Raw genomic sequence first — 13,982 nt, 5'->3', positions numbered from 1 at the left:
AGAGGTTTTATATGCAAAATTATAGACCATTAAGTGTTCCCTTTATAGTTAGAACAAAATTATCTATTTTAGATTGTCCTACATCCCCATCAGAGGTAGAAGACATGAACAAAGTGTCTTACCAAAGTGCAGTTGAAATTTTGATGTATGCTATGGTATGCACTAGACTAGACATTTCCCAGAGAACGAGAGTTCCTTCTAGATATATGTCTAATCCTAGTAGAGTTCATTGGGATGTAGTAAAAAAAGTGTTCAAATTTTTTAAGGGTACCTCGTAGTATTATTTTTTAATCATAGTAATTTGATAGGAGACAAGATTTCCCTTGATATTCATGGTTATGTGGATTCAAATGGGTTGATGATGTTGATAGAAGAAGATCCACCAGTGCTTATGTGTTCACTTTATTTGGTGGCGCAATTAGTTGAATGAGTAAGTGACAAACTATGGTTGTGTTGTCCACTATTGGAGATGAGTATATGGAAGATACTCATGCTTGAAAAAGAGTCATTTGGGTTAAGAGACTGTGTTCAGATATTAGAATAAAATAAGGTGTAGTCACAATTTATTGTGACAACCAAAGTATGATTTACTTAGCTCAAAACTCAAATTTTCTACATTGATGTTTAGTATTATTTTGTAAGAGATATGGTTGAGGATGGTAGGGTGAAGTTGGTTAAGTTATACAATTTGATGAATGTTGAAAATTCTTTAACTAAGGCCATGAGCATAAAGAAGTTCATATGGTGTTTAGATGGTGTTTTGAGTCTTGAGACCTCATGAACCCTAGAAATTAAATTATTGTGTAGATACTCCCTTTTATATTACAAGGTGTTCACAAAGTGGGAGCATGTGAGGAAAATGGTGTCTCAACCTTTTCATTTAATTACATATTGGACTAAAATTATCCCCAAATTTTTGGATTGGCTAATTAAGCATGTCGGTAACTTTTGTAGCAAGATAGATCATGTTTGGTTTTGAAGATATTACAATTTCTATTTTTGATAGTTTCATGTATTGTTTATCCTATGTATGAGGTGCATGAGATGAGGGTTGTAAGAGTCTTTTAGCTATTAAGTTACCTTCGGATCTCTAGTTGGTGATGCTCCTGCGAGAAGCTTATATTGTAATATGTTATTGATTTGTAAATAATATATTGGGTGACTTTTGGAGTGTGAGGTTTTTTCTCCCGAAAAGGGATTTCCCCACATAAATTACTATGTTATGGTTTGAATGCTATTGAGTTATTTTTGTTTAACTATTGTAAAGATCTAAAAAGTTTTTGCATTACCCTCCTCTCAAGATTAGTGTAGGAAGTTTTTTTGTGGCCTTAAATTCCTTACATACATAATGACTTATCTTATTGCAATTAAAACATGCGACATTTGATCGTACTCCTCTACCTTGACCTCAACCTCTTCCTCCATGAGATGATCCATTATTATTGTAAGGCTCTAGATTTTGAATTGCATTAGTGTTCCTTTGGTTTTGTTGCCATGATTCTATTTTGTATCCAACCTCCCGAGTATATAACTTTCTTTTTTCCAGTCCCTTCATGTATGTCATCTCTCTATCATAGTTCAATTATTCCTTCATGCAAAATTGGTGGGAAGTGCTATCTATCATTTCATGATCATCCCACTATGCACAAGTGCCATTTTACACACCATATGAAGATCAACTCTTAATGCATTCGCCTTCTTTTATCCAATCTCCTTAGGGCATTCATTCTATCACAATATGAACACCAGATGTTCGACCTATGAGGTCCTATCTCTTGCTACATAATCTTCTGCTATAATTGTAATTGCTCTAGTTCTTATTACAATTTTTCTATCTTTATTCTCTCTTTCGTTCTCAGCCTTGCACCATCATTGACTCTTTATCCAATAAGCTAGTGTCACCAATTCCAAGTAAGTGCTCAAATTCATTCCTTCTAGGACAATTCTTAGCTTTGGCCATACCACAAAAATGAACCTGGTGCAGGAGCACCTAAGAGGCTCATGAAGATCAATATATTTTGATTTTATATGTTTTCATGTTTCTATGATGTAATAAGGTCATGTGGACCATATCATAATGTTTGATCATGATGTAAGGCCTTGATGCCATTTTTGTGCATTATAACCTCACAGGACCTAGTTGGTCAACTATGGTCAAATGTCATCTAGATGTGGAAATGGGGTGACACCATTAGAAATCATGTTTTGAGGCATATATTTCCTAGATGTAATGGTTGTAGGGTGTTTTGGAAGTTTTGTGTAACCATGTAAAAGTTGTAAAAAGTTGCATGAGCAACTTTGCAACTTTTGTTGTCAAGTTGACAACATTTTGTGCAAATTTGTAAACCAAAAACTATTTGGTTCAAAAGGTGGTTATAGCTAGTTGGTCAATTGTATATGGGCCTATATAAACCTCTTCCACACTAAGGCAAGGTTGTTGAAACATTTTTGAAGAATTGGCAATACAAACATCTTTGTTTTCCTTGGATTTTGCTGCAAACATGTGTAACAGTCCTTTGATTCTCTTTTGTATGGATTGGTGCAGACACAATATGAACTTATAATGTTAGATAATTGAGTTAAATTCATTCTCCAAGTGGTTTGAAGTTTTTTTATGCAGTTTGGAGGGAGATCCATTCATTTCTTTCTGATAGGGTCAGCAAATCCTCTCAAACCTAGGGTTTTGGACAAATGGGGTTATAACTTGACATTCCCTGATCTAAAAATCAAATATCTTGGGGTAATTTCAATTATACAATTTTATTATAGGATTTTGGAGGTTTTAGAGATGTCCATGAATAATGGAGAAAGAACCAAACAATTTTAACCCGACATCCTCATGTGACAGGTTGTGTAATTGAATGAGTTTTGTGATCCGGGAAGAATTGTAAGTGTTTGGACCCAAAATGTTGGTGGATTTGGTGGTTTGGAGGTTGTTATAATGTGTTACAAGTGGTGGATTGATTGTTTGATCAATCTAAAGGGTAGTTTCTTTGTAAAAGTGACCTAATCGAGGCTCTAGGGCTAGTAGGGCAGCATTAGTCATCATAGGAAGTCCAAGACATCAAGGGTTGAACTTGTGGTATGTTTTTAACCTTGTTGAATTATTTCTTTTCATGTAAACAAATTGTGTTCACTCCTTTTTTGATTGGGTGTATTGGGACTGCCTATCGTGGAAGGGCTACTAGGCCTAATTGATGCCTAACTTGTGGTGAACCTTAGTAAGAAGGTTGTTGTCAATCAAAACTCATTTGGGTTTTACAAAGGTTGTTCTAAGAATTTTAAAAGGTCTCCTAATAAATGCCCATTTTTCCTCATACTATGTCCAAGTATGACTAATGAGAGTGTGTTGAAGCCTTGCAGGGTTAAGGCTTAGAATTGTATGATGAGTTATACATCATACCTTGAATGTTTCCACTGATTTTTAGAGTCTTGTGTAGGGTCTGATATTGTTGTGAGTTTGATTTCAAATTGGTCCTATCAATTTGGGTTGTGTTCAAGAACTTGTCTGTTGGCATGATGATGATTTTTGTATTGGATGACTTTATGTGTTGTCATTGATGACACACATATGTTTTGATTGTCATAGTCATCTTTATATACTAGTTAGGTCAAACTGATACTACTATTAAGTCTTTATATTATAAACCGGTATCATATTTATAGAGTAAGTCTAACTGGTATAAAGGTGTCTAAACCGGTATATGCAGTTATGACAATCGGCTTTGGTCAATTCCACTGTCACCAGTTTTGAGATGTAGCGAATAGAGACAATCAGACTGTGAGTTGGAAGCAGTCAACACTCAATTGGTATCGATGTTCTAACCGGTTTTTCAGATTGTGTGATGAGTTATAACCGGTCATGATGTGCTATCACCAAATGATATTTTTGGCGGTGATTTGTGATGTGTTATGAAAGATTGTCCAGATTCACTGAACCTAGGAAATTGTGTTGAGGTTCTTGAGCCGACATGAAATCTAATGTCTATAAAAAGACATTGTGATGAGTTATTTTCATATGAAAGATACAAGTGGTGTTATGAGTTAGAGTTGATACAATTTATTGAAGGAGTTGATGAGTATGTCAGAGATGCAATACTGAGTGAACAAAAAAGGATCTAAACAAGCAGAATGTGCTATTCCTAGATCATACCACCCTGTTGTTTTCTAATCTCTACAATAGTTAAATCCCCTAACCAAGTAAGCTCTAACAAGCTTCATTGTAGAAATCCTCTAACAAGGTGATTCATTAACTTGAATCTAAATCCTCCACTGAGGTTACCTTTAACCAGGTATAGCTCCTAACATGGCTTGGGATCTTTAATAGGATTCACTCTTAACTGGGCACTTTGTAGACATTAACCGACCAGTTACCTATTTCTGTAGATAGTTAACTTGTGAGTTCCATCTCATCGTGGTTTTTCCCAGTTGGGTTTTCCATGTATAAATACTTGTGTTATGGTGAATGTTTTACTTGTTGTGAATGCTTTTATAACACTTCGGATTGCATGCAAAGTCTTAAGTAAACTGGTTAAATGATTTTAATGTTCTAGGATTAAAGTGTTATTATTTTTTCTATCACTGATTCACCCCCCTCTCAGTGGTTTATAAGTTTATCAATTGGTATCAGAGCCTAAATTCCTTAAGGCTTAACCACTTGGAAGGAAACCCTAAAGTCATTATGGGGAATATGAGTTATAGAGAGATGGCTAGAGTACGTGATGAAACTAGGGACGAGATAGAAATCCGAAGAGGTAGATTCAAAGATTCACAAGTAAAGAGGAGAGAATTGACTGAACAATTATTGGAGATATCTGACAATAACTCTTCAGATGAGGCCAACATTGATGCACTGGCTAAAGAAGTGGAGAAACTGAATGGTGAAACACTTAACCTAAGGAGAGAACTTGAAGCTCTTACAATTCGTATGACTCAAGAACTTGAATCAAGGAGGGCATCTAAAGACCTGATCAAAGAGAAAGATCATGAGATCTCTAAGATCAAGCAGGAGAATGCAACTTTGCATGAACATTGGCATGAGGAGAAGGAAGAAAAAGAAGCATTACAGTTAGATCTTGAGATGGCAATGTCTCTTAGAGAGACTCTTACAAAGCATAATGAAGATCTTACCAAAGAGCTTACTGAGGCTAATGGGAAACTTGACAAATTCAACAAGAGCTCCTCTATGCTGGATGAACAGATCGAATCTCAACGGATGAAAGGTGACACATCTAGATTAGGATTCAATACATTTGAGCAAGGCGAGTATTCTAAAATAAAGGTTACTTCATCACAAGACAAATTGGTATCTAAAGGTATAAAATCAGATAAGAAGAAGTTTAAACCTATTTGTTTTAACTTTCACAAACCTGGACATACTGCTATTGTTTGTAGAAGCAAATCTAATGAGAACACATGGTATAATTATAATACTAGATATGTGTCTAGAATATTTGAAGGTCATTGTTACACACATAGTATGTATGGACATAGATTAGTTGAATGTAGATATGGAGCAAATAACCCAACACCTCACATGAATTCAAGACCTATCGTGACTGGAGAAGGACTTATGACAACCGGAGAAACATGAACTGGCAAAAACCTTATGTCAACCAGTTTAGTCCCTATGAGATGGAGAAGGTAACAAATGTGATTTTCACAATTTGCAACAACTATGGACATGTGGCTATGAATTGCAAAAGAAGGATTGGAAGAGGTAATGCAGGACCTTGGAGAGCATCTGGGATGACCTACTATCATTGTCATAAATCGGGACACATTGCCAAGTTTTGTAGAACTAAGAAGAACCAACTGCTAAATCACTCTGAAGATCAAAAAGGAAAGAAGAAGGTTGATGTTGAAGAAACTAGAGTAGAGATGAATGTAATTTGGAAGATTAAAAGTGAGGATAAGCCATCGGAAGAATCAAATCCTTCACCTAGTGTGGAGAATGCTACACCGGTAAACTGAGCTTTTCAACAAGCCTAAGGGGAACATATCAATAAATCTATTTCTGAACCCCTTGAAGAGAGTATGGTAAGATAATTTTGCATTTTAAGTTGTAATATAAGAATTTTGATATTTCTATCAATCGGTTTTCTAAGGATTACCAACCGGTTATATGCCTATCGATATAGGTGGGTTTGTTAAGTGGTATTAGGGTTTGTTACCCTATTGATAATATAATAAATGCAGTGGGTAAGTTAATAAGAGGAAGTTTCACTAAGTCATTTTTACCCTACCCGCATTCAAAGAAGTATTTTTGTGAGCACTTGCAAAGCGATACAGAGCATTGTGAGCAGATTGAGAATAAATTTGTGCTACAGATTAAAAAGTTGAATTGGATTTGAAGCTAAGGAAAGGCAAATCAAGTATGCAAGCGAGAGAGAAATCGAAAACCCTACCAGTGCGAAGGGAACAAATCTCTCTCTCTAATCATGATTATTTAGAATGGCATTGTTGTCTACACCAACATAGAGTCTTTTTATCACTGCTGAAGCTATGGAGTCAATGGGGACACATAAGATAGTGTCTTATAATGCTTTATCTCAAGTACCTCAAGGTGTTTTGATCAAAGGTGATTTGACAAGTTATATAGATTGAAAAATTGAGGATCTAGGGTCATTGGCAATCTATTCTCAGCTTAAATCTTTGTGCGACAAGAGCGGGAAGATCAAACTCGAATATATTAGGGTTTATGAGAAGGGTTTTCATAATGCAACCTATTTTCTTGAAGATTTTAAGGAAGAACATGTCAGGATTATTCTCGATCGTGTACATGGAGGGAACATGTATCTTGATAGGTCTCACAATATCACAAAGGAGGATATTCATACAGTAACAAGTTTCTGCCAAACCGGTGAAGTACCTAAGCTAAGGAAAATCTTGAAGGAAACTGTTATTGAGTTGACAAAGACCACTACTGATGGTCGTGCTATATCTATCAATAACATTGCAGATGAAGGAGTCAAGTTTGCAACAATGGTTATTGGCTATTGGATATTTCATTCTAGTCGGATGAATAGTGTACCATCTGTTGTCATGCATGTTGCCTACCAGATGATGAAAGAAGATGTAGATTATGATCTATGCGAGGTTTAAAAATGGGCAAATTTTGATCGATTTGTTTTTCTACTTTTAGAATTTTATTCTAAGAATTGGTGATATACAATGGTATAAGGATACACCGGTTACAACCCAAATTAAAAATAGCATAAAGGTTGTCAAGACCAGATTCCCAATTGCAATGAATAGGTATTTCAATGAATTCCAGAAGAAGATGAGCATGAGACTAAGGTTATCAGATGAAGTGGTGAAACACTTTGAAAAAGACATCTGTTTCACCGTGACCACTAACTTCTGTCTTATGGAGGTTGTTGAACTGAGAGAAGAAGAAATGGAGGAAATGTGCTATGAAGTTAGTTATGACTTACTAATCAGTTATGCCAACAACCTTTTGGCATCTCCTAATGATACAAAGAAGAAAAAACTATGCACTTATCAAGAAAGGATTGCACTTGCACAACCTAGTAGTGTGAAGGAGAAAAAGAAGAAAGAAGATCAAGGAACTTCTGTGTCTACCGGTACAAGAATAACAAGGAGTATTCAAATCAAGAAGGAACTGATACCTAAGGTATATGCAAAGAAGAAGACTGTCACGAGGAAAAGAGGCAAACATCTCATTCTTCAAGAGGAATCCAAGGAAACTGAACCTGAAGAAGAAGCAAAGAAGATGAAGGTAACTGGTAAGAAATCTAAACCAGCAGGAGAAATTCCCAAACAAAGTACTCCTATTGATGTTACATCTTTCAAACCAATGAGTGATTTTGAAATGACTTTGAAAACAATAAGGAGAAAGCGGTTTGATAATGTAAAAGAACATTTTGATTCCTTTGATGAAGGTCAGAAACAAGAAGTGATTCAAGAGGTAATCAATTACCTATTTCAAAATAACCGGTTACCACAAGATATTCAAAAGAGCATTTCTGATTCTTTATATTTAATTCTTGAAAATAAATGGAAGTTGATTATTGATTAGGAACAAGAGATGATTGATAGAATTTTTGCTCAATATTTTTCTGAATTGTCTCATGAAGAGTTATTAGCAATGCTTGCTAAATATAAAAGACAATTTAATACAAGATCAAGGAGAATGAAAATATTGGCAGGAAAAATTCAGGAAGTTGAAGATGATATTCATCGGGCAACTAAATCTATTAAGGGAATAAATGATCAGTTAAAGGGCTATCATAATAAAATTTGATCATACTGAGACTGGAGCTCCACCAAAGTTGGACGCTAAAGAAATTATTATATCGGATGTAGTCTACCCTGTCAAGAATAAGGACGACACAAGTTCTCCATCGGTCATATTCTTTGTAGATAAAACTGAAGAGATTCAAGATACTATTGATAAAACCAGTAATGACATTGAATCGGTTAAGGAAATATAACAACAACTAGATATTGTTGAGAAATAAATAGCAGAGGAAGAACCAATTATTGAACAAAGTGTGGATATACAACCACCACCGGAAAAAGAACACAAAGTTGAAAGTCAATTGCCACTGGTCACTACAACCACAGAGGAGGGACAAACAGAAACAGAGAAAATGGAGAAGACAGTAGAAGAGAAAAAGGATGAAGAGGAGAAAGCAAAGGAGAAGAAGAAAACTGGTGATGATGATGATGACTCAATCAACATAAAAGGACCTATAGATGTGGACAATTTGAGTGCATCTGAACTGATGGAGATTGGTACTGTTATGCAATCCAAAGTACAAAAGAAGAGGTTGAAAGAGCAGAGACTATTTAGACTATTGTTGACTTTTTGTCAAGTCTCATACCAAAGACTAATACTGGTAATTTATCTACCCCTATTGCTAAGATTGGGCAGTTAGTTATTGATGCTAGTGAACAACTAAAAACACTTGAAGAGGCAGCTCATGCCTTAACAAAAAAAGCTTATAGGAAGAAAAGGGGAGAGCAACTGATTCCAGAAATTGATAAAGGCAAGATTGCTTTAACTGTGAATAGAGATCTTTTAAGAACTAGTATAGAAACTGGATGTAAAATTTTGGCTACTATATCAAAAGTATCACCATTTTGTTCTGATTTGAAGAAAAAGAGAGAAGATACAGAGAAGCAAGTTGAGACGATAAGTGATGCATATATACCAGTATAGGATTATGATTTAAACTTTGGCAAATCTGTTGATGCCTTACATCATCTATTAGAAGTTAATGATTTTGAATAGGTGAAGCGGATCAGATCCTTGAAGGAGCTGAAGAATTAGCTAATTCTAAAAATTAAAATCCTACAGAGGGCATACAAGTATTCTGAAGCAGTTTTGGCTACCTCGGAGATGAGCATTGTTGATGCAATAGAAGAATTTGTTGTACAATTTTTGACAAATGTTGAGATCACCGAGACTCTGCTAGAAACATGGGATAATGATCTTGAATAGTTGAAGATTCATTTCAGTGACATTTTCTCAAGAACTACATTGTAAAGATTTTAAAACTTATTTATATATATATGCAATTTTTTATGACAAATTTTAATGTAATATATGTATTTTACTTGTCAATTTGGCATTGTTGTCAAAGGGGGAGTATAATTAGTTTAAGAGGTCAAAATTTTGTATGTACTATTAAGGGGGAGTCTGTACATTTTTTGTAAGCACACTTAGTTGACAAAATTTTCCTAAGTGTTACCATCAATTCCAAAGGGGGAGAATGTTGGCATGATGATGATTTTTGTATTGGATGAATTTATTTGTTGTCATTGATGGCACAAATATGTTTTGATTGTCATAGTCATCTTTTTATACTAGTTAGGTCAAACCAGTACTACTATTAAGTCTTTGTATTGTAAATCGGTATCATATGTATAGAGTAAGTCTAATCAGTATAAAGGTGTCTAAACTGATATATGCAGTTATGGCAATTGGTTTTGGTCAATTCCACTGTCGCTAGTTTCAAGATGTAGCGAAAAGAGACAAGTAGGTGAATGGAGACAATCGGTCTGTGAGTTGGAAGCGGTCAACACTCAACCAGTATCAGTGTTCTAACAAGTTTTTCAGATTGTGTGATGAGTTATCACCGGTCATGATGTGTTATCACCGAACGATATTTTTGGTAGTGATTTGTGATGTGTTATGAAAGATTGTCCAGATTCACTGAACCTAGGAAATTGTGTTGAGGTTCTTCAACCGACATGAAATCTAATGTCTATAAAAAGACATTGTGATGAGTTATATTGATATGCAAGATACAAGTGATGTTATGAGTTAGAGTTGATGCGATTTGTTGAAGGAGTTGCAGAGTATGTCAGAGATGCAGTAATGAGTGAACATAAAAGGATCTAAACAAGAAGAATGTGCTATTCCTAGATCACACCACCCTGTTGTTTTCTAATCACTACAACAGTTAAATCTCCTAACAGGGTAAGCTCTAACAAGATTCATTGTAGAAATACTCTAACAAGGTGATTCATTACCTTGGATCGAAATCCTCCACTGAGATTACCTTTTACCAGATATAGCTCCTAACAGGGCTTGGGATCTTTAATAGGATTCGCTCCTAACAGAGTACTTTGTAGACCTTAACCGACCAGTTACCTATTTCTGCAGATAGTTAACTTGTGAGTTCCATCTCACTGTGGTTTTTCCCAGTTAGGTTTTCCACATATAAATACTTGTGTTATGGTGAATGTTTTACTTGTTGTGAATGCTTTTATAATACTTAGGATTGCATGCAAAGTCTTAAGTAAACTGGTTAAATATTTTTACCTGTCTGGGATTAAAGTGTTATTGTTTTTGCTATCACTAATTCACCCCCCCTCTGAGTGCTTTATAAGTTTATCATTGTCTTGTCAAACTCAATCCTTCACAAGGCTCTGCATCAGAACCACTCCACATTTTTCTTGTCATTTAGGGGTTCCTCTAACCTCTATGTTGCTTCCTTGAATGTCCTATTAAACTCAATGATCGGTTCATCTTTGCATTGAGATATGATTATTGATGTCATGGAAATGGGGACAAGGCAACAACAAAGTTCAATGTTAATAAGTTAGTTTCAACCATAAAAACAAAACAAAGAACTAAAAACCATTCCAAACATATCAAGAGAGATTTCAAAAAGCATGAAAGAAGTTTAACAAAATAAAAGAAAGGAGAAGAGCCTCCCTAAGATGCTTCCATGATGCCTTTTGATGCTTCTCCCTTGTTTCTCTCCTCTCCAAGTCCCAAATGAGTGTAGCTCTCAGCTTTTAGCACTAGCCATGGATGCCATATGGAGATTCAAGATGGTTGAATATGATAAGCAAATACTATGCAAGAGTAGATAGTGATGCTATGAAAAAGCTCTATGCTAATGCCAGTATAACAACAATACTCTAAAATGCTTCTCTTTTGCTTGAGGAGAAGGGTTCTATTTATAGAAGAAATAGGGAAATGAAGGGTTAAGATTGAGCAATCTTAACAAGGGTTAGGATTGAAAGTTGGGGATCCATGTGCACAATTGGCACCAATAAAATGGTGACAAGTGTCAACATAGGATTGGGTTGAGAGAAGAGGTTGGAGGCATTAAAGAACTGAGAAGACCTCATGGTTATCTAGAAGGTAAGGGTCAAGTCTAAATTAAGATTACCCATTGGATTAAGAGTTAATCCAAGGATAAACCTTTGTGCAAATGTTTAAGAGATAATCATGGTCAAAGCATTAAAGGCTTGATGAGACCTTTGGGTTGGGTAGAGGTTGAGTCAAAACAAATATTTTAACCATGTGGGAGGGTTGAATTAACCATTAATGGTTATTGGAGACTTTGGGGATTAAGTGGTTGAAGGTTGAAAGCTTTCAAAGGTTATCCAAGACTTTGAGGGTTAATTTGTTGAACACACAAAGCATTAATTGTTTTTCAAAGACTTTGGAGTCTTTGAGAAGTGACTCCAATTTGCTTAGGAATGTGACAATATTTAGGGGATGGATTAGGCTAATTAGGAAGGGTTTAGAAGAATCTAGAAGGGGTTTAGGCATACAAGTGGATTTTGTAGGAAAATGCAAGTGGGAGAAATAAAATCATTTATTTCAATTAAATGGTGTAATTTGCATTTGGATAAATATTCAAATAAATATTAATTTATTTAAATGAGAAAAATGAAGATAAAGCATTAAAATGCTTGAAGACATTGAGGGAAACCATTAAAGACTTGAAGACTTTAAGGAAAACCATTAAAGTCTTAAGAAGACTATAGAAGGAAGCCATCAAGTTTGAAGACTTTAAAGCCATCAAGTTTGACTACTTTAAGGGAAACCATTAAAGGTTTCAAGTGGGTGAGGATAAATAGGATTTTAAATAAATAATTTATTTAAAATAGTTGTGCAACTTGCTTTTGTAGGAAAATACAAGTGGGTGGAGGATAAAGGTGATTTAAATAAATTATTTATTTAAAATAATTGTGCAACTTGCTTTTGTAGGAAAAAGCAAGTGGGTAGAGGATAAAGGTGATTTTAAATAAATGTTAATTTATTTAAATGTGAGAGGTGGGATTTTGGGGGATTTAAATAAATATTAATTTATTTAAATGTGAGAGAAGATTTAATTAAATAAATATGATTTATTTATTTAATTAATGGTCTGAATTTGGTTAAGTGAATTAAATCAAATAAATTGAATAATTTATTTAATTAATAGGAGAAGAGGGTTAAGATGAATTAATTAAATATTAATTTAATTAATTATTAATTGATGGTTAAATAATCAAATAAATACTAAGTATTTATTTAATTAAGTGGACAGATTTATGTGACTACAATTATTATATCCAAAATTATTCCAATTCACTATATATTTTTTTCACAAATTTTCTCTATGCACACTTCTTTCTAACACTTCTTTACTTGTTGTATTTGTATTTGATGTATTTGGCATAGGGGACGAATCTTGGTATGAGAGTAATGATGTTCAAGATACCACTTTGATTCCAATGATGATGTTTGATTGATATTTGGTACCAGTTCATACACTTCAAATGCTCTCTTAGGATTGAGACTACTTTCATCTATTCATTTTTTTCCTTTCAATATCTTTGATTTCCTTTTTCTATCCTTGGCTACACCCACATTGACGTTCTCAGTTGCATCCTCTTCGACGTTCTTCTCCTTTCCTTTCAAATTTTCTTCCATCAACTTGTTGAATGACTCTTTCTACCTCTTCTCCATTTCTTCTAATTTCCTGTAGTGTCTTTCCTCTCTTTCTTGAGTTTATCTTTCTTTCCTTTCACCAGTATTCATGCCCACTTCTTCCGCAATCAATTCTCTGGTCTCTCTTTTGCTCTTGTTCTCTTGTTTTTCCATTGTATATGTGTGTGTGTGTAAATATATTTTCATCCTCCAAAATATGAATAGTCACACCTTTTTAGGGGTCCTTTTAAATCCCAAACCCCTTTCCATTTTCCATCCCCTAATTTCCTACCCCCCTCTCATAGAGGTGGACCTTAGGGTTTGGTGCAAATCGATTTTCAAGTACTTTTACTCCTTTTCTGCTTTATAATTTCGTTACTGTCCACTCCAAGGTCCCAACATTGGAACCACATTTAACAAGCATAATGGGAAAACTACAATCTAGAGATCTATACCACAATATATATCTTATTATAGTATTTATAACCCAGAGGACACGCCAAGGGAAATCAGGAGATGCAAAAGTAAATAAAGAAAATAAACAATTCACTTTTCAACATCAATCATAGAACAATCTAAACACACACAATTGAACCAACAACAACATCATTATATTACATCTTCAAAGTCCAAAATGTAGGTCTCAATCTCTAGTTTACAATTCATAGTATATCTCTTTGTTCTCCTAATCTATATCATCTTTTATCTTTCGAATATCAATAATAAAACAAATATATACAATTCCCAAGATGGTATATAACTCCTAGAGTTTGATAGAGGTCTATTTCTATACCAC

The sequence above is a fragment of the Cryptomeria japonica genome, chromosome 3, assembly GCF_030272615.1.
Source record: "Cryptomeria japonica chromosome 3, Sugi_1.0, whole genome shotgun sequence".
Taxonomy (NCBI): Eukaryota; Viridiplantae; Streptophyta; class Pinopsida; order Cupressales; family Cupressaceae; genus Cryptomeria; species Cryptomeria japonica.
Note: the sequence above shows the minus strand (reverse complement) of the source record.